General features: G+C 49.8%; 1 protein-coding gene and 1 non-coding gene across 2 annotated transcripts in view; both read right to left on the bottom strand.

Annotated features, from left to right (window-relative positions):
• PPARD (peroxisome proliferator activated receptor delta) overlaps positions 1-14,715 on the bottom strand; it is an 89,019-nt gene extending 74,304 nt beyond the window's left edge. Inside the window, exons 1-2 of the mRNA XM_069564181.1 lie at positions 14,515-14,715; positions 10,889-10,973 (exon numbers count right to left, since the gene is read on the bottom strand). The gene's annotated coding sequence lies outside the window, so the exon portion shown is untranslated. The remainder of the gene's footprint in view (positions 1-10,888; positions 10,974-14,514) is intronic.
• TRNAR-ACG (transfer RNA arginine (anticodon ACG)) lies at positions 5,123-5,202 on the bottom strand. Its single transcript has one exon. It is a non-coding gene; the product is annotated as a tRNA-Arg (tRNA).
• Positions 14,716-19,634: the final 4,919 nt, after the last annotated feature.

The raw sequence follows: 19,634 nt of genomic DNA, 5'->3' as shown, positions 1-19,634 counted from the left end.
GCTGGTTATTCTTATGATTCTAGGGGGCTTGCTCACTGCCTTGGGGCAGATCCAGGGAGTCACTAAGTACAGTCATTCTCAGGGCCTCCTCTGCCCGCTGACCTGAAATGAGGCTCTGCAGGGGGCCTCAAAGCCTGCCAACGCTCTGCTTCTGCTCAGTGACCAACAAGAGGCTCTGCTGTGCTCGAAAGCAGGGAGTGTTCTCTAAGGCAACATTAGTCTGGCTGGTCAGGCAGGTACTTTCCGAAGTGGAAGAATTGGATTTGGCCAGTCACCCCTCTGAGTGGAGGCCCTGCTGTGTGGCGATCAAATAAGCAGGCTTCAATCCCCTGGGTTCAAATCTCAGCTCTACCACTTATTAGCTGTGCCGCTTCGGGCACCTTTCCTAACCAGTCTGAGCCTTAGCATTCTCATCTGTAAAACAGCACAATGATTTCTACCTCTCAGGGAGGTGTGGATGAAACAAGGTACCGTGACAGGATATGATGAGCACAGTGCATTCAACACATATTCGACTCAGCTACCACTCAAGATATCTACTGACGTCTGCTAGGGATGGAAAGGGGCTTAGACACAGGTGAGTCCAGCTCTTGACGAGGCCACAGTCAGGGTCAGAGCCTAGCCTGCAGGCAGTCACCCCACCATCATATACCCCAGCAGGTGCCAAGCCAGAGGTGTGAGAAGGAAGCCTTACTAGAGCCCCCGTGGAGGGAGCAGGGAGGAGGCCATTGAGAGAAACCACCCTCAACCAGAGAGAGGGGCAACAACTGGGAAAGGGTCCTCGAGAGAACACGGCAGCTTTCTGACTGCTCCCCGAGGCGCCTTGCCAGACGGCTCCGTGGTGGGCTGGCTCCAGCGCCGCTCTGTGGGGAGAGGGCCACTTAGGCCGGCCATCCAGTCTCCCGTCCATCCAGCAAATGCCCGGTGAGCCTTTCTGCACATGGCACTGGCCCCGCAAGCGGCCAGCTTCTGGGAAGAGCTTTGATGGGGCTGGGGAACACCCATCAGGACTGACATGACCTGCAAGGCAGGCTGCTCCCCTGTGACTCAGCAAGGTGTCTGACTCACCCATTCATAGGATGGATGCACTGGTTCTTTCTCACAGTGGAAGCAGAAAGCAGAAAGGAAGGCAAGGTTCAAGCTGCAGTCTGCAGACAGGAATCAGCAGCACACGGGCAGAAGCCCTAGGAGTACTGAAAGCAGCTCACGAGAGGCACCCCCTGGTTATCCACGAGGTGCCCAGGGCGGGGGCGCACACGCGAGTCCAAAGCACATGGTCCTGGAGGTGCAGAGGACAAAGCCGCAGTGGGCTGGCAGAGGCAGGCCTGGGGGCACATATGTCCACTGGGTCAGGAAATGGGCTAAAAAACAGACAAAATATTTTTCTAAAAGGTGACCCACTGCAAGGATTATAGGAGGCAAACTGTAAGTAGGTGCTGTAAATACAGTGGGGTGTTAAAGTGCCAAAAAAGAAGTCACAGGAATCACACACTATAACAGCATGTAAACAGGACTGCTGCTGCTGCTGCTAAGTCGCTTCAGTCGTGTCTGACTCTGTGCGACTCCACAGACGGCAGCCCACCAGGCTCCCCCATCCCTGGGATTCTCCAGGCAAGAACACTGGAGTGGGTTGCCATTTCCTTCTCCAATGCATGAAAGTGAAAAGTGAAAGTGAAGCCGCTCTGTAAGTGTCCGACTCTTCATGACCCCATGGACTACAGCCTACCAGGCTCCTCCGTCCATGGGATTTTCCAGGCAAGAGTACTGGAGTGGGGTGCCATTGCCTTCTCTGGTAAACAGGACTGGATTAATACAATTTTGACTGGATGCAGCCTGCAGTGTGGGAATTTATTTACCTAGTGATTTTCTCTTGGGAAATCAAAGTTATCATTGGTCAATTTGACTTCTCATTTCTCATTTCTCGATGGCAATTGATTTGGTGCCATTATTTACTTACTTATTTATTTATCCTTTTTGGCTGCACCACATGACATGCAGGATCTTAGTTCCCTGACCAAGGATTGAACTCATGCTCCCAGCAGTGGAAGCACGGAGTCTCAACCACTGGACTGCCAGCAACGTCCCACGGTGCCATTACTCAGAACAGGCTCTACACAGTCACCTAGGACTAACTCTAGAATCAGGGACGAAGGCATGAAGGATTTAATCCGTGAAGACAGTCTGTACCCGACCTCCCAGTGACATCAAAGCTGACAAAATGTCACTTTGGAAAGCTGCCGGAGCACCAGAACTGTCCTGGGTCACTATCCAGGGAGAGTGACTCTTCAAGCTGGGCATACTAGACGTTCTGGAATCTGATTCTTCGAAATCCCAGCTGCGCGGGGAGGACTGAGCGGAGGCAGAGTCCTGAGGTCTGGAACGGCCACTCCCAGGAGAGGGAGACTCGGTGGCACACGGACCTGGGGCTGTGAGGCCGGGGGGGGGGGGGGGGGGGGGCGCTGGGGAACAGCTGTAAACAGGCAGGGGCCCAGCTCGCATGCCCCCTCCCCCTGGGAGCCCCCAGGCACCCACCCGGCTGAGCGCAGGGACAGAGGCAGACTGAGGTGCTGCTCTGGGAGGGGAAGGGCCGGGAGGTGCGGGGCTGTTAAGAAAGCATTCGAGGTGGAGGTGGCGAGGTGGGCGGCAGCCTCGGGGCCTGGATAAGGGGAGGGAGGAGCCTCAGGGGCCACCCGGACCTGCTCGGAGAGAGCAGAGGACCTGCCTTCCTTGGCACACAGCTCCACGCCTGCGGGGACAGCGGAGGTGCTTTTAATATTCAGAAACAGGAAGGTGCCTTTCTCCCTCTTCTGGTACGTTAAGCTATGTTTGCCTGCTGCTGCTCCACTGGGATGATGAGACAGGTGTTCTACAGAAAGGAGCTGAGGACACAGACACAGAGGCAGAGAGGTGGGGACGGGGCGAGGGAGGAAGGGAGGAAGGGCCCACGTGGAGAAATGTTTATAGCTTTTCAGGGTCGTGGCCCTGGTCCCAGGCGTGCCTCTGATCTCTCCTGCTCTCTTCCTCCCTCACTGCTCTAGCCATCTGACCTCCTGGCTCCTCCTCTAACACACCAGCCAGGTTCCTGCCCCAGGGCCTTTGCACCTCCTTTCCCTCTGCCTGTAAGACTCTTCCCCCATACGGCTCACTCTCCTCTTTGGGCTCAAATATTACCTTCTCGGCGAGGCCTTCCTCAAGCCCTCTATCTGAAACTGCCACGACCTCTTCCCTGCTTTATTTTTTGATATAGCATTTCTCATATCTGACTATTTACTTAATCATCATGCTATTTACTTAATTCTGGCTCCTCCTCCTTCCCCACCACAACCACCAGGCGAGCAGGAGATCTGTTTATCTGCTTCGTACACTCCTTCATTCCCAGTGCCTGGAACAGAGCCTGGCACCTAGGAGGGAGCCAGTAAATACCGACTGAATGAATGGGAGGAAGAGCGGAGGGGAAGAGGGAACCAGGGTCAGATTTAAACTAACCCTGGATCCTCAAAAGTACGAATGAGGATGAGTTCCAAAAGCAAGGAGCACATATTATCTGAGGCCTTCTCTTTTGCCCCCAAGAACTCCCGAAAAGGTTACCCCAGACAGTAAGTAAGTAAGTATTAGTCGCTCAGTCGTGCCTGACTCTTTGCGACCCTATGGACTGCAGCCCACCAGGCTCCTCTGTCCATGAGATTTTCCAGGCAAGGATACTGGAGTGAGTTGCCATTTCCTTCTCCAGGGGATCTTCCCAACCCAGGGATTGAATCTGGGTCTCCCGCACTGCAGTCAGATTCTTTACCGACTGAGCTACAGACAGCATATTGCTTTAAATGTTAGTTTGCAAAAAGGCTGGACCTAGAATCTCCAAGTGCCATAAAAGGGATGCTCTACAACTGCCTCAGAATAAGAACAAGGGTGAGCCAAGTCACTACCTGCGCTTGGAGATGGATAAGCCCTGTAGCAGTTTCCTGTTGCCACTGTAACAAACCACCGCAAAATCAGTGGCTTAAAACAAAACATTTATTCTCTTAGGATTCTGAAGGTCAAAAAACCAAAATTAGTTTCACTGGACCAAAATCAAGTCACTGGCGGGCAGCACTTCCTCCAGAGGTTCTAGGGGAGCACTTGTTTCCGGGCCTTTTCTCGCTTACACAGCTGCATTCCGAGCATTCCTTGGCCTCTTCCCCCATCCTCGGAGCCAGCAGCAGAGCATCCTGCTGCAGTAGTCACACGCCTTTTGTACCAGAGTTCCCTTTGCCTCCCTCTTCGAAGGACACTTGTGGTTGCACTTAGGGCCCACCAGGATAAGCCAGGGTGTGTGTGCTCTGCGCTCAGTTGCTCAGTCGTGTCTGACTCTGTGCGCCCCTATGGATGGTGGTCCACCAGACTCCTCTGTCCATGGGATTCTCCAGGCAGGAATACTGGAGTGGGTTGCCATTTCCTTCTCCAGGGGGTCTTCCTTACCCAGGGATTGAACCAGCATCTCTTACACCTGCTGCATTGGCAGGCGGGTTCTTTAGCACCTGGAAGGGAGGTAAGTCAGGATAATTACCCCATCTCAAGATCCTTACTTGAAAAATCCATTTTACCATATAAGGCAGCACTCACAGGGCCCAGGGCTTATGGCCTGAATATCTCTGGGGGCCGTTACTCAGTCCACCACCACGGAAGGCAGGTGCCAAGAGTTCCGAAGAAATTCAGACCAATGGTTTGCAGGAAAGAAGAGTCAGGTCTGGAGTCTTGGCAAGGTCCTAGATCAGGATTCTTCTTTTGCTCTAACTGCATACTATTAATTAGGGGGGCAGAGGGTTATTTTCATGCAACTGAGCACTTTGGCCTTTGGAGGGCCTTCTTAGAAGGGAAGGGTAGTTTTCTCTTCTCCAACCTGAAGTCCCCGGAGGACCACGCAGAAGTCCATCTCAGGATGTACATGCTGCGGGTCAAGGGAACCCAGCAGCGTCTCTGGACTATCCCGAAAGCCTTTACAGGAGGGGAAGAAGAAAAAGGGAAGTCGCTCAGTTGAGTCGGTCTCTTTGTGACCCCATGGATGTAGCCTACCAGGTTCCTCTGTCCATGGGATTCTCCCGGCAAGAATACTGGAGTGGGTTACCATTTCCTTCTCCAGGAGATCTTCCCAACCCAGGGATTGAACCCGGGTCTTCTGCATCGTAGGCAGACGCTTTACCGTCTGAGCCACGAGAGAAGTCAGGAGGGGAAGCTGCAAAGAAATGATCTGGCCAGATGAACAAGCTCGAGATTGGGATGGCAGGTAAGTTTTCTCCCATGAGACCTGCCTTGGGAGGAGGGCTGTGAGAACCCATCTGAGTCTAGAGAGAAGTTCCAGATCAGCTGGTGCTATCTGATGCCAGGAAGGGCCAGGTCAACGACAGTCCAAACGCTGCATGTTACCCACTCTGCTCCACATGGCGCCTCTGGGAGTTACAGCACGGTGGCTTCCGCCCAGACATCAAAAGACACGGAGAAGCAAAGCAAGAGAAACACAGCCGCTTCAGGATACAGTTTTACACCTGGGACGCGGTCCCTCCGCTGTGTAGCACCACACAGCTCCTGGTTGGAAGGTGCTGCTCATTCCCCTCAAAGCCTTCAAGGGCTCAGGGAGGTGACTGAGGATGATACATTTCCACTGTAAGAACGACATGCTTATCTCATGGGTTTTATTGATCCGCTGGGTCACCAGTGGACCCAGCTGGCTAAAAATATTTAGTACGGAAATGACAGAGCACTGGTTCTTAACCAGGGGTGACTTTGTCCCAAGAGGACATGTGGCAATGTCTGGAGACATTTTAGGTTTTCATCAAGGTTGGGGGGGTAAAACTGGCCTCTGGTGGGTAGAAGCCAGGGATGCTGCCTGACATCCTACAATATGCGGACAGACCATACAGTAAAGAGGCACCAGCCCAAAATGTCTACAGTGCCGGGACTGAGAAACCCTATGCCAGAGAAAACAGAAATGGAGGTGAAGAAACCAAGATGACGGTCACAAGCACGGAATGCTTTATGGGATTAAGGGAAACGGTAAAGGCACACCTGGCCTGCTTGTTTGGAAAAAGGGATGATCAGTGAGCTCTGGGCTCTGGCAAGTTCAAGGACGGGCTGTCTGGGAGGCGAGTGGGCCCGCAGACAGCTGTGTACGCAGAGCAGCTTGCCTGGCCCCCGCTGCTGGCAGGAGGGCAGAGCTGGCTTGTGCTTCCAGCAGAGCGGTAGCCAAGAAACTCTGGGCCACTGAGGTCACAATTCTTGGATGAAGGAAATGCCAAAAGCAGACATAAGATAAGGACCAAAGATTTATAGCAGGTTACAAAGAAAAGCAACAAAAATCTGTTTTTAGGTCCCTAACAATACGATAATAAAGAAATGAACTTAAACATGAGGTCATTTTCCCATAACACCTGGGAGACTCTCCCTTCAGGATCCATCCCGTGGAGGAAATCTTTCAAAGCTGTATCGCTATGAGCCATAGATAACTGCGGAAGGGTCTCGGGAGAGCTCCCGAGATGACACCAAGGCCTGGGAGAAGTCAGGCTTCGCAGGTGGCACGTGAAAGGAAAAGAAGAGCAACATACTGCCCAGAACTCCAGGAACTCCTGAGGAGCAGATGAAGACTCCTGTCAAGGGGGGAGGGGCCTGGTGCAGGAAACCACTTCCTCCTGAGCTCAGCGCCCCAGAGCCTGGCTCGGGAAACCAGCACTTACAGCGGCTCCTCAGTCTCCAAGTCACAACTCCACACCCTGAGTGCTAAGAGTCACATCCAGCTCTGCCCAACAATAATGCCGCTCCGGCACTTCCCCCGGGCGTCTTCTCAGACAGCAAAGAGCCACAGAGACAGGTCAAGGGCATGAGGTGCTGAACTCGGCAGCCAGGGCCCTGGGAACTGCGGAAGCAGCCAGCCCCTGCTAAGGCTGGAGCCCGTGACAGCAGTCTTAGCTGGGTCTCAAGCAGTTCCTCCAGCCTCGTCCTCCGTCCCTGTCTGCTGTTCCCCATCTTCATCCCTCTCCCTCCCATCCTGTCATCTGCCCCTTCTCACTCTTTTCCGCACTTCCTCTTGGTGACACTGAAGCTGTCACTGGTGTCACACGAAGCCTCATCTTTCCTGCTTCTTATTTGACAAGTTATGAAGAACTTTTTAATGTGTCTTGCCAATAAAACCTAAATTCAGTTGCCTTCTAACTTTTGTGAGCCCTTTAACCTCTCTGGTGTATCAGCACTCCTAAACGACACGTGTGTATCTGTGTGTGTGCGTTACTCCACCCAGGCTCTGTGTACTTAACCTGTGTGGCCGGCAGCTCAAAATCAATTAATTTCAACAGCAACCAGAGGAACTCAGATTATACGTGAGGAAGAATTTCCTCACACTTAAGACTACTGCAGTAATCTCCTACCTAACCTCTCTACCTTCATTCTATCTCCATTTAATCAACTCTTGTGCAATGTTAACATAATGACTCCTTGCTCTAAAACCATCAGCAGTCACCCATTGCCCAAAGAACATGGAGTGCACATTTCCTCACCTGGTATTCAGTGGCATCTGTCAAGCTACTAGAAGTTTCCTAACAGTGGTTTCCAGAAATGGAAATTGTGAGAAAACACACTTTTCTCCTGTGAGTATTCATTTACAGGCCAGGTTACCTCACAGAAGGAATGCTAAAAAAAAAAAAAAAAAAAAAAAAAGGCAATACCTGGCCTGCATGGAGGCCTCTCTCCCTCCCAATGAACCATGTGTCCTGTTGCTCATACCCCTGTGCAGCCCTCTCCTCAATCTGAACCGGTCCTATGACCAAGAAGACACAAAGTGACGTTGTATGACTCCCAAGGTGAGGCCCTAAGAAACCTTGCCTGCATCTCTCGATATGCTCAGTCTTTGTATATTTCTGCTCAGAACAGCTGCCATACTCTGAGAGGCACAGGGCACATGGACAGGCCCTGTGTAGGTACCCTAGTCAAAACCAAGCGTCAAGTGCCGTGTGAGTGAGCCAGTGTGGACGTCCAGCCCAGCCGTGTGTTCAGATGATCCTGCCTTGTCTCCACTTGACTAGAGCAACATGAGAGACCCCAAGTTAGAATTACCCAGCTGAGCCCAGACAACCCACAGAATCATGAAAAATAATAACATGCCAATTTCACTTAAGAATGTCCTAGATGAACCAATAAAAAACGAACTTAAATCATGCCCCTTGAGTGCGTGTCTTTTTTTTTTCAGGCTGTGCCACGAGGCATGCATGGCCTTAGTTACTCAACCAGGGATTGAACCTGTGCCCCCTGCAATGGAAGGGAGGAGTCTTAACCACTGGACCATGAGGAACAGGAACGTCCCAAGTACATGTCTTTTAAATGTCCTTTGTAACAAATCAGGAGTTCCAAGACTGTTCCAAAGAAAAGCAATTGTGCAATTGTTTGAGTTGCAAGCTAAACTAGCCACTTTTTTTCCTTCATAAAGTACCATTTTTACTTGAAACAAAAGAATAACAGCCAAATAAATTATGATTATTTAGACTGGGTATTTAACAAAATTTTTCTTGAAAATGAAGTGAGCTGTCACTTCAAGAAAAGAAACTGACAGTATGTTACCAACAATAAAAAATCTACCTTTCAAGAAAAAATCCAAATTATAGAAAACTTGTATCCACCACGGTGAGCTTCACAGCTTTCTAATACTTGAAGGATAAAATCAGTGGTCTGAATATGATTTACTGATGTTGTACAATGAAACGTATTTCATATGTATATATTTCTAAATATATATAGAAAATATTTTTTCTATATATATACATAGAAAATATACATAACTCAGTGAACCAATATTTTCCAAAGACCAAAATAAAAGATCCATTCGAAGTGCAAGATGGGCCAATGGATTTTAAATGTCACAAAATATGAGAAGTTTGTTTATAAGGTTTCAGACTCCACATTCCAACTAACCTTTAAGAAACTACCAGTTGTCCAGTTTTGGTACAGTATTAAAGAAGAACATCCATAATTATCTGCAAGAGCTATTAAAATACCCTTCTCCTTCTCAATTACCTATCTGTATGAGGCCAGATTTTCTTCATATTCTTCAACTGAGACTGTACTTCAAGAGACTGAACACAGAAATAGCTGTGAGAATCCAGCTCTCTTCTATTAAACCAGATATTAGCAAAAATGTAAAACAATGTCCCTCCTCTCAATATTTTTGTTTTAGAAAATAGTTATTTTTCATTTAAAATGTCATTTGTGATAAATGTAATGGTTTTATTACTATATTAAATGAATTCATAAATTAGTAATTTTTAAAGCTGCCTTGGTTTTAATTTCCAATACAGTAAACAAAAGTTCATGACGTCCTTAACAATTTTTAAGAGCATGAAGTTGACTTCAGAATAAACCAGCTTCCTTTCAAGGTGGCCAATCTGATGCCCAGTTTCTTTAAGGACAAAGCCAACCCTCACAGATGACTCGCTCCTATCAATGAGTGTCCTTGTATGGCACATGTTTTTAGTGCTCACTGGCTCTCAGCGTTCAAAAAACGTTTTTATGCATATGTGCAGGCCATGGGGACAGCCACCGGACCAGGTCTGAAATCGTCTGTCACAGCATCTGGCCCCAAAAAAGTGCCTTAGGTGGGAAAGACTAAGATGACAACACCAGTTTTTTGAGATTAACACTGAAACATCCGATAAAGCTACAGTCTCATCTTTGCCAGTGGAAACTAAAGAAAGAAAACTTCCGGCTGGGGCCGGGAGCTCAAAGTGAAGAGATGAACAGGACAACCGACCCTGGATGTGGACAATAGCTGCCACTGTGGCGGCTGCTGCCCGAACAAATGACCAAGCCAATCAGGTCCACGCAGCAGTTCTCTCCGACTCTGGGGAACCTCCCTCTCTGCCTTCTCTCAGAGAACCTCGAAGTCCTCCCAAATCCTCCTCCTTCCCGCGCACATTTCCTTCAAAGAAAAAGACCTGATATGGGACTAATAGGAGGGGCCCTTGCCTGAGACCTTCCTGCAAGATCCACAAACAGCCTGACCCCCACAGACTGACAGACACATGAGCTCAGCACCCTGTTTGGCAACAGGAAAACCCACAGGGTGTTGGAGGCAGAGAAAGGGAAGTGAAACCCATAAACAGCTATTAAAACTACTGAGCTTCAGAGATTAAAACAAATCAAACAGGAGCCCCACATTTCCCCTGGCCCCCAGCAGAGACCCCACCACGGCCAGGCTTCCCAGATAGTTGGGACAATGAACGTCGAATTCCATGGTGCTCCCCTTCTGAGAGTTTACAAAACCCGCCAGGCATCCTGACAGCCAAACAGGGAAACAGCAATGGGAAGTGCGGAGCATTGTTCTGACTCTCCTGAGGACCTAATATCCCAGCAGAGATGCTAGAAACAATTCTACGTATCACACCCAGCTCTCACATACATGCTAGTTCTGTCCCACGAACAGGGACAGAACCTGATTTCTTATCATCATCATTTTCCACGTGCCTAGTAATACACGTGGTGCACAGCAGGCACTCAAAAATGTTTGTTGCATAAATGAAAGAGAAAGGTGCACACCATCATTGTGGCCTGGCACCCATATGGACAGAGAAGAAGGTCTGTACCTTCATTCATTCAGTATTTACTTAGCATCTCCTCTGTACCAGACACTGTCCGAGACACTACAGGAAATAAAATAAGACCCCACCCTTGTGGAGTTTATGTTTCAGTGAGTGTAAAGGTGAAAAGCTTAATGCTCCTCAAAAAAAACCATGTTTAAACCACAGATTCAATAATTATCTAATTAATTACTGTCACGACCAGATGCAGTGACAGGCACCTGGGATCTGGGACCCTGCGCTAGAGAAATCACATCCATCAGTTGTCAGAGGCCCCAAGGTATGAAAGACAGGATTACCTCTTTGGTGCATCTGTCCTCATCTGTTGGTGAACAGAAGCCACTGCGTGAGTACCATGTGCATACCCCAAAACACCACACAAGGCTGCAGGAGAGAAAGAAACCGCACATCTTTAGCCGAGAGGCATCGGGGGTCAGAAAAACAGCTCTGATACATTATAATGAAACACAAGGGCTCAGAGGGTGCTCCCAGGGCAACCTGGCTCCTTCTCTGCCACTGACACATACCCTGAGATGTTGTGATTCTGAGCCTGAGTCAGCAAATATTTCCCAATCCTGGATGTCATCTGCTCATTTCCAAGTCAGCAGACACCGGCTTTGCTGCTTCTACCAGGTGGGTGGGAGGAGCTGGCGAGGTGAGGAAGAAGCCGGAGTCCAACACTCCCCACGGGTGGCAGCTCATAAACGGAGATGCCCTGAGTCATACTTGATTCCTTGACCAGAGCCCAGTGGAGACAGCACTGGAGTCACACCCTCATCACCAGCCTCTGAGCCATGAAGGCCAAGGACCATGTGGCACGGAAGAAGACCCGGCATCTGAAACCTGATGCAAGGGCCCGTTTTCTCCCTGCCAGGCTCAAGCGTGTGCCCAGCTCTCCTGACATCACTGAACTCGGCTGCTGCGAGTGGCTCCTCCCTCCGGATCCAAAGGCACAGAGGAAGGCCCTGTAGTTTGGCTTCCCAGCCTGCAGGCAGCACCCTAGGAGGTGGGCCTCAGTGACAGAAGACAGCTGAAGCCTTTAGCAGCCAAAGGGCCAGCCCCTCCTGAGAGAAGGTGCACCATCCCAGGACATGCCAAGAGCCGCAGGCCCTGGGGACAGCTTGCACAACAGCCAGGGCAGCGGCATTCTGTCCAAAAAAGAGGCCTACGAGCTTCCCAGGCCAGCGCTCAACACTGGCTGTCCTCTCACCGGGCCCTGGGGAGCGGGCTCTGAGGAACCACAGGTAGGACTGGAAGGCTGAGTGGGGGCAACTCTTCCTGAGTGCACGGAGGAGGAAAGCAGAAGTGGAGAGGCGAGGAGAGAGGCAGCCGAACAAAAGAGCAGGTCACTGAACTAAGGGGCTGCTGGGCTACCTCACCCGTGGGATAATGTCAGGAGCCTGTCTGCCGAGCTCTGCAAAAATCACTGAATGGGCACTTGGTCATGGATAATGACGACCACCTACGCAGAAGACAACGGGGTGAACAAACTGCAAGAAGCTATCTGGCCGGAGCTGCTGGTGCCCAAGCTGCTCCCCAAGGCCTGGGCCTGACCGCCTCTCGAGCCCTTCTCAATGGCCACCTCAGTGGAAAGCACTACCAGTGCAGACAGAGCAGCAGCAAACAGCTCAAAAGAGTTGGATAAACTCCTGGGGAGCCAGATGCTGGACGAAAGGACCACCAAACACACGACCCCAGCTTCATCAGAAGGACTCACCAGAGGGGTGTTTTCTTCAGGAACAAGGGATCCCTTTTGGTCCTGTCTGCCCAAATCCTTCCCCTAGTGCTGCTTGGGAAAGGGGACTGGCTCAGCCTTCCACAGCCCTATTCCTCTCACAGTAAAGGGTCTGTGCACAGGAGGGCTCCAAAACTTTAAAGTTTAGTCTGGCCGATTCAACTGGCTCTCCACCACAGCTCCTGAAGGCTGCCAATTCTGTGTTCAATTCTGGCTCAAAGGCATAGAGCACGATCCTCAAAAGAGGAGACCCAGAAATCCAGAGCCAGGTGAAACAACAGGCTTTCATTTTTGAACCTGCCAGTGGGTCACACTTTCAGAATCCTTCAAGATCAGACTGGACAGAGACAGAGGATATGTTATTTCCTGAACATCTCCTGAGTCCCCGAGAGGACTAACACCAATAAAGGAGCTCAAACTGAACACATTTGTGACAAACTTTCACCTTGGCAAGAAGGTTAAACATCCAGATGCACCACAAACACGGTGGGTTCTCCAGCCCCAGAGAAGACGATGCCTGTGACTGGAAGCAAGGCAAGCTCCTGGCACTGTCTTCCTAATGCAGACCCACAAACTGCTCAGGCAGATACAACCTGATAGTTCTGTTCAAGGGGAACAGAACCTCAATGTCAGCCTCGCTCTTGGAGCCACAGGAAACGAAGCTCCCAAGGGAAACAGCAGGAGAAAAACCTTCAGGAGAACCTGCTCAGTGATTTGACATCAGAAGCCCAGAACACACTCAGTGGGTTAAGAGATGCGTGAGGGAAAAATCAGCAGGTGGTTTGAGCCACCAATAACAAAAGGGATAGATAGCTGCCAGCCCCAGGGCTATCAGGCTGGCAATCTATTTCAAAACTTGAACAGGAAAAAATGTTCTGGAGCCAGTACAGAGGAAACAGGTTGAGGTCCACAGGCATTCTCTGGAGACTTCTCTTAGCTCTCTGGGACGGGGGACAGGGTGGAGGGCGGGAGGAAGGGCAGAGACAGGCTGGGGTATCATGGTTTTAATGTGTATAATAAGAGTGTAAAGCCATAAAGCCCTGTTTCCTGGAAGGGGAAAAGAGCTGGATGAGGCCTCCAACTACCCCTGGCACAAACCCAATTCAGCGGCTGGTCTCTCCTCAAGGGTTCCTGGAAGTCAACAAACCCATAAAGGGGAAGTACTCCACTGAGACTGGGAGAATGGTCTATAAATTGGACATTATCCCTGATGCAACACCCTAGTAAATTCTCCCACACAGACACAGGTTATATTCACCTCAGACATTCAGAGCCTTACTTCAATCACAGGGCTGTACACCCTACCCCACGGGGATCTCATCTGTGGGTCATGGGAAAACAAAGTAGTGTCTGGAGCTTAATGCTTCTCCCAGAAGCAGAGGCAAGGAACTGGGAGGGAAGGGGAGGTGGATGACAGGAATGCAGGGGACAGGGCTGACTAGAAAGAAATCCTGAGAGTGGGGCCAAAAAAAAACACACAGGGCTTCTGCGGGGAACCGGGATAGGAGAGGCTTAGGTAGACAGGCACTGAAGGCATGGGCTGGAAAAGCCAAGTAACAAGGTGAGAAAGGTGTGGGGGAGGAGTAATGGGGGGGGGGGGGGGAGGTGCAGGCAAGTGGGAGAAAGAGAGGGCGGGGATGGGGAAAGAGAGCGAAGACTGGGAGGGCAAGGATAGGGGGACGAAGACAAGGATGATGAGGCGGGGGTGAGCGGAGAAGCTCTCCAAGGAGACCCTGGGCAGAGAGGGTCAAGGCTTTGGGGACACCAGAGAAGGGATGGAGGAAGAGATGAGAGGCAAGGGTGGGAGGGGACCCAGAGCCTGAGACGCCGGCTTTCAGAACACAGAAGTGGGAAGAGGTGAAGACTCGAGGCCCAGAAGGGGCCGCAGAAATCTGGGGGTCGAGGGGAGGAGGCCCACGGTGCGGGCTCGAAAAGCGACGGGCGTCCAAAGGCTGGGAGCGCAACGGCAGCGGGGCGGCGTGCCCGGAGAGCGACGGACAGCCGCGGCCTGCCCGGGCCCGAGCGACGGGAAGCGACGGCCGCCGGGTCGGCGGACCCCCTGCGCCTCTCGCTCCGCACTCCACTCCCCGCCGGGCCTCGCGCACCAGCTTCGCGGCTCGCCTCAGCCCGGGCCCGCGGCTCTCCCGCCTCCGCCGCTCCGCCGACCCACTTCCCAGGACCCGGACTGACCTGTCCCGGCTGGCCCCCGCGCCGCCGCCGCCGCCGCCGCCGCCGCCGCCGTCCCGCAGGCTCCGCAGGCGCCTCCGGCTCCTGCCAAAACTTTTCCCATTAATCCCCGGCTCCGCGCGGCGGCCGCGGCGTCACACGCTGCGCGGCCCGGCCCCGCCCCCGCCAGCGCGACGTCACCGGGCCGCTCGTCCCCGCCCCCTCTTTTCCACGCCCCCTTTCCGCTTAAGCCGCGGCCAATCACCGCACGTCTGGGATCCGCCCCCTGACTCTGCCACTCCGCCCACCGCACGGGGCGCCGGGCCCACCTGCAGCGCCCTCTGGTGCCCAGGGAGGAGCCAGGGCGGAAGCTCCAGGACCGGTAAGACACGTCTGGCAAGTATCACAGAAGAGAATTGGAAGTTGGAAGGGAACATAGCGATTATTTTAGCAACGTCTCCTTATCCTTCCAGGGAAGAAACAGCCCCAGAGAAGTTGTGTGACTTGCAGTGAGAGGCAATACGGAGGCTGGAACCTGGATATTCCACTGAAGAAGACTATGCTCCCTCTGGTTTTCACAAAGGGCTTTGTCCTTCAAGTTCAGTTCAGTTCGGTTCAGTCGCTCAGTCGTGTCCGACTCTTTGCGACCCCATGGACTGCAGCACTCCAGGCTTCCCTGTTCATCGCAAACTCCCGGAGCGTACTCAAACTCATGTCCATTGAGCCGGTAATGCCATGCAACCATCTCATCCTCTGTCGTCCCTTTCTCCTCCCGCCTTCAATCTTTCCCAGCATCAGGGTCTTTTCCAATGAGTCAGTTCTTCACATCAGGTGGCCAAAGTATTGGAGTTTCAGCTTCAGCATCAGTCCTTCCAATGAATATTCAGGACTAATTTCCTTTAGGATGGACTGGTTGGATCTCCCTGCAGTCCAAGGGACTCTCAAGTGTCGTCTCCAACACCACAGTTCAAAAGAATCAATTCTTCGGCCTTCAAGAGGCTTCTGCAACTAGAAATATGGACTTCCCTGGTGATTCAGTCGGTAAAGAATCCGGGTTTGATCCTGGGTGGGGAAGATTCCTCTAAAGAAGGAAATAGCAACCCACTCTAGTATTCTTGCCTGGGAAATCCCACGGACAGAGGAGCCTGCCGAACTACAGTCCGTGGTGTTGCAAAGAGTCGGACAGGACTGAGCGACTAAACCACCACAACTAGAAATTTATGGTTCTGGATTTCTTACTTATCTTCCTATTCATCTAATATACTTGCCCTGTAAATGGGGAACATCCTTCCTCCTGTTGTAGAAAATTCTGTTGTCCCTTTTTAACCTAGGTCTTTAGGACCTGGAAGGGACCTGTCATCCCAATCTTCAGAGATACCATAAAAAGTTACTTAGCAGGATGTCCCTGCTGGTCCAGTGGCTAAGACTCTGCTCTTCCAATGTAAATGTGCTGGATTTGATTCCTGCTCCGGGAACTATATCCTGCATGCAGCAACTAAAGATCCAGTGCAGCCATAAATGAATTTTTTTTTTAAGTACCTAGCAGCTGGGATGCAGTCTTTAAAGTATATATATATATATCGGCTTCTCTGAGTCTTCATTGCTGCATACAGGCTTTCTCTAGTTCCTTTTAGTTGTGGTAGGCAGGCTTCTCACTGTAATGTCTTTTCTTGCACAGCAGGACTCTAGGGGGCACAGGCTTCAGTAATTGTGGCCTATGGTCTCAGTAGTTGTGGTGCATGGGCTTGGTCGCCCTGAAGCAGGTGAAATCTTTCCAAATCAGGGATCGAACCCATGTCCCCTGCCTTGGCAGGGAGATTCTTTTTTTTTTTTTTTTTTTTCAATTTTATTTGTATTTTAACACCAAAAACATTTTGTATTGGGGTATAGCCAATTAACAATATTGTGATAGTTTCAGGTGAACAGTGAAGGGACTCAGCCATTCAATTACAAGTATCCATTCTCCAGGCAGATGGATTCTTGACCACTGGACCACCTGGAAAGTCCCTGGAAGGCAATCTTATGAAAGAGATTGGATTTATCATCTGGAGATGAACAAACTCTGTAGGTATATTATCTAATCTCCATCATCTTTAAAACAAAGATTACACTCCACTCTCTCATATACTCCCCAGGCGACACCCTCAGATATCTGGTTAATAGAACTGAGTGATTTTTTTCTCTCTGCTTCTCTTTCCCCACCTCACCCCCCACTTTGTGAAATGAATGTGCAATACTTTTGTAATTCAGACGTCAACCTCCTTGCCTCTGAGATGGAAGGAAGAATGGGTTGTGGAAGTCAAAGCCTTCCCTAAGATTTCTGCAAATTTCTGGGGGATTTATATTCTCATAACTCTCTCTGCCTCCAGGCTTCAGCTTCTGCGAGGCTGTTGCCGTCACAGTTCAGAAATGTAGAGATGAAACTCAGCCCTTCCTGAGGACTGCCCAAACCTCTTCCCACACAAAACATTCATGGGTATAGATGGTATGATGCTCCGTGCCCTGGGGCAGGATCACATGATACATTGCAAATAGTTTAAACTCACACAGCTGACATTCTTCATAAAGTTGAAGTTTTCTGATTGGCTCTTTTCCCCTTAGGGCCTGGCCTTTTCCCAAATTACTACCTCTCCTCCCTGCCCCACCATTCTCCCTTCTGCCCCACTGTGTCCAAAGAAAAAAGCAAATCCCTCTGGCTTTCTAGACGCATCTCTTCATTGCTAGGGTTCCTGCCAACATTCATGCCCTGAAGATCTCACTTCCTTCCTTTAAAAGACTCATTTCCCCTAAAGACAGCTCCTTCTCTAAAAGAAATTCTGGGAACACTGTTAAGATAGTACATTTTTTATTCCTTCTTTTTTTTTTTAACCTTGCCACAAGTCATGTGAGATCCTGGTTCCCCCACCAGGGATCAAACCAGTATTCCCGACATTGAAAGCATGAAGTCTCAACCACTGGACCACCAGGGAAGTCCCAGAGATAGTACATTTTAAACCTCACTTCATTTTTATACTAAAAGGATGTGTGTGCGTGTATGTATATATATATTCACCTAAATCAGTTAGCTTCTGTTGCTTGAGTCCAAAACAGACCAATACAGCTTCCCTAGATCTTCACTTTGACTAGATTTGCCCACAGGCACAGCTCACAATGGGAAAATTTGGTTCCTGCCAAACCTTTTCAGACCAGCCAGAGAGCTCAGCTACCAAAACCTGCTGTGATGCCCAATCACAGTGTAACTGAATGGTAACTTACAGTGTGGAATAAGGCTAGACCTGCTTTGAACTGTTGGATCTGATGGCCTCCACAGCCATTTCAAGATCCAGCTGGCAGGGGGAGTCCTCCTTGGCCTCCTGAAATCGGCCTCCTCAGCCCTTCTCTGTCCTTCTCAGCTACAGCAGGGGCCAGAGCGGCATCACTGAGGGGTGCCTCTTTGGCCCAGAGTGACACTGGGCTTGAGAAATAGGCACTTTACATATCCTGACAACTGTTTGCAAAAAGCCTGTTACATTCCAGTCCTTCCAGTCCATTGCCCTACCTCCCCAACCCTCAGAGTGGTGACCTGGGGCAGCAATGACTGCACTTTGCACATGGCCCCTAGTTTATAGGTATCTTTGAAGGCATCAGAGATTGGATACACTCTCCTTTGTCCAGGATATTGGTAAGGTCAAGGGCATTCTTTTCTAACCCTGCAATTAAAAGACAGCAAAATATCTTCTCCTGCTCCCAAAAATGTCCCTCAGGACTGACAGCTTCTCATGCCAGTCCCAATTCAGGGTGGTCTTCTTTTCCCTGCCTTGCCGCAAACAGCAACACCTCCTGTGTCCCGTCATAGAATGGTCAAAAGCCAGGAACGGACCCCGTTTACACTTGAGGAGACTGAGGTTTAGAGATTGTCCTGCCACCTCAAGTCTAAACACTACCTGGCTTCCAAGAATGTCTAATCAGTTCCCATTTTATCTTTCTAGTCACAGTCCTTCACAGTTAGTAGTCTTCAAAATTTTTGCCCCTCTATCCCTAAAAGAATATATAAGAACTAATGCAGCTCCTTGCACATTCTTAAGGTGGCATCTAATGTTTTTCATATTGGTTTCAAACACTTGCAGAGGATGGATGTAATTTCTACTAGTTTATAAACATTAACATTTTATTATGAAACTACTATGGCAGGCGTATGTACTTAGTTGTGTCTGACTCTTTGTCGCCCCTTGGACTGCAGTCTACCAGGTTCTTCTGTCCATGGAATTTTCAAGAATATTGGAGTGGGTTTCCATTTCCTACTCCAGGGGATCTTCCCAACCCAAGGATCAAACAAGTGTCTTTTGTGTCTCCTGCATTGGCAGGCAGGTTCTTTACCACTGTACCACCTGGTGTGCCCTTAAAACTACTATATTACCCTTTTAAATGTGTTAAATAAGACTCAAATCCCATAGTGAATAAACAGACAAACAAGGACCTACAGTATAACACAGGGAACTATATTCAATATCTTAACCTATAATGTGAAAGAATCTGAAATATATATGTCACTTTGCTGTACACCTGAAACTAACACTGTAAATTAACTGCACTTCAATTTCTTTAAATGGTCAAGACAGTAAAAAAAAAAAAAAAAAAAAAAAAAAACCATGAGCAAGCTCTTCTTCAGCAATCAAAAATTTTATTGTCTCCTCTTCTCCTTACACTTGTATTTCCATTCCACTTTCCCATTATGGGAAAGAAGCAAGTCTGAAAGGTTTTAGGCAAGTTATCTGACCTCTCTGAGCCTCAATTTCCCCATATGTTAAAAAAGAGAATAATAGTATCCATCTCTCAGGGTTGCCATGACAAATAACCTGAGAAATTTCCAGACACAGAATATATGCTCAATAAACACTTTCGGGCAATATCAATAGTGGTGCTTTCTCATGTGCCACTTAATCCTCAGAACAACCCTAAAAGGGAAGCCCTATTATTTTCCCTGTTTTATCACCATGGGAACTGAAGCACAGGGAAGTGAAGAAACTTGGCCAGTCACCTAGTTGGTAAGTGGCGGAGTGCACTTTCCTAGCCACTGCATTATACCGTATTCTTCCTGGGATCTGTAACTGGACTTAAGAAGAGAGAAAATGGTAGGAGAAATAGACAAGAAACCTGCTGCATAA

This window comes from Ovis canadensis, chromosome 20 (assembly GCF_042477335.2).
Source record: "Ovis canadensis isolate MfBH-ARS-UI-01 breed Bighorn chromosome 20, ARS-UI_OviCan_v2, whole genome shotgun sequence".
In the NCBI taxonomy this organism is placed as follows: Eukaryota; Metazoa; Chordata; class Mammalia; order Artiodactyla; family Bovidae; genus Ovis; species Ovis canadensis.
Note: the sequence above shows the minus strand (reverse complement) of the source record. Positions and strands in the feature narration are given on the sequence as shown.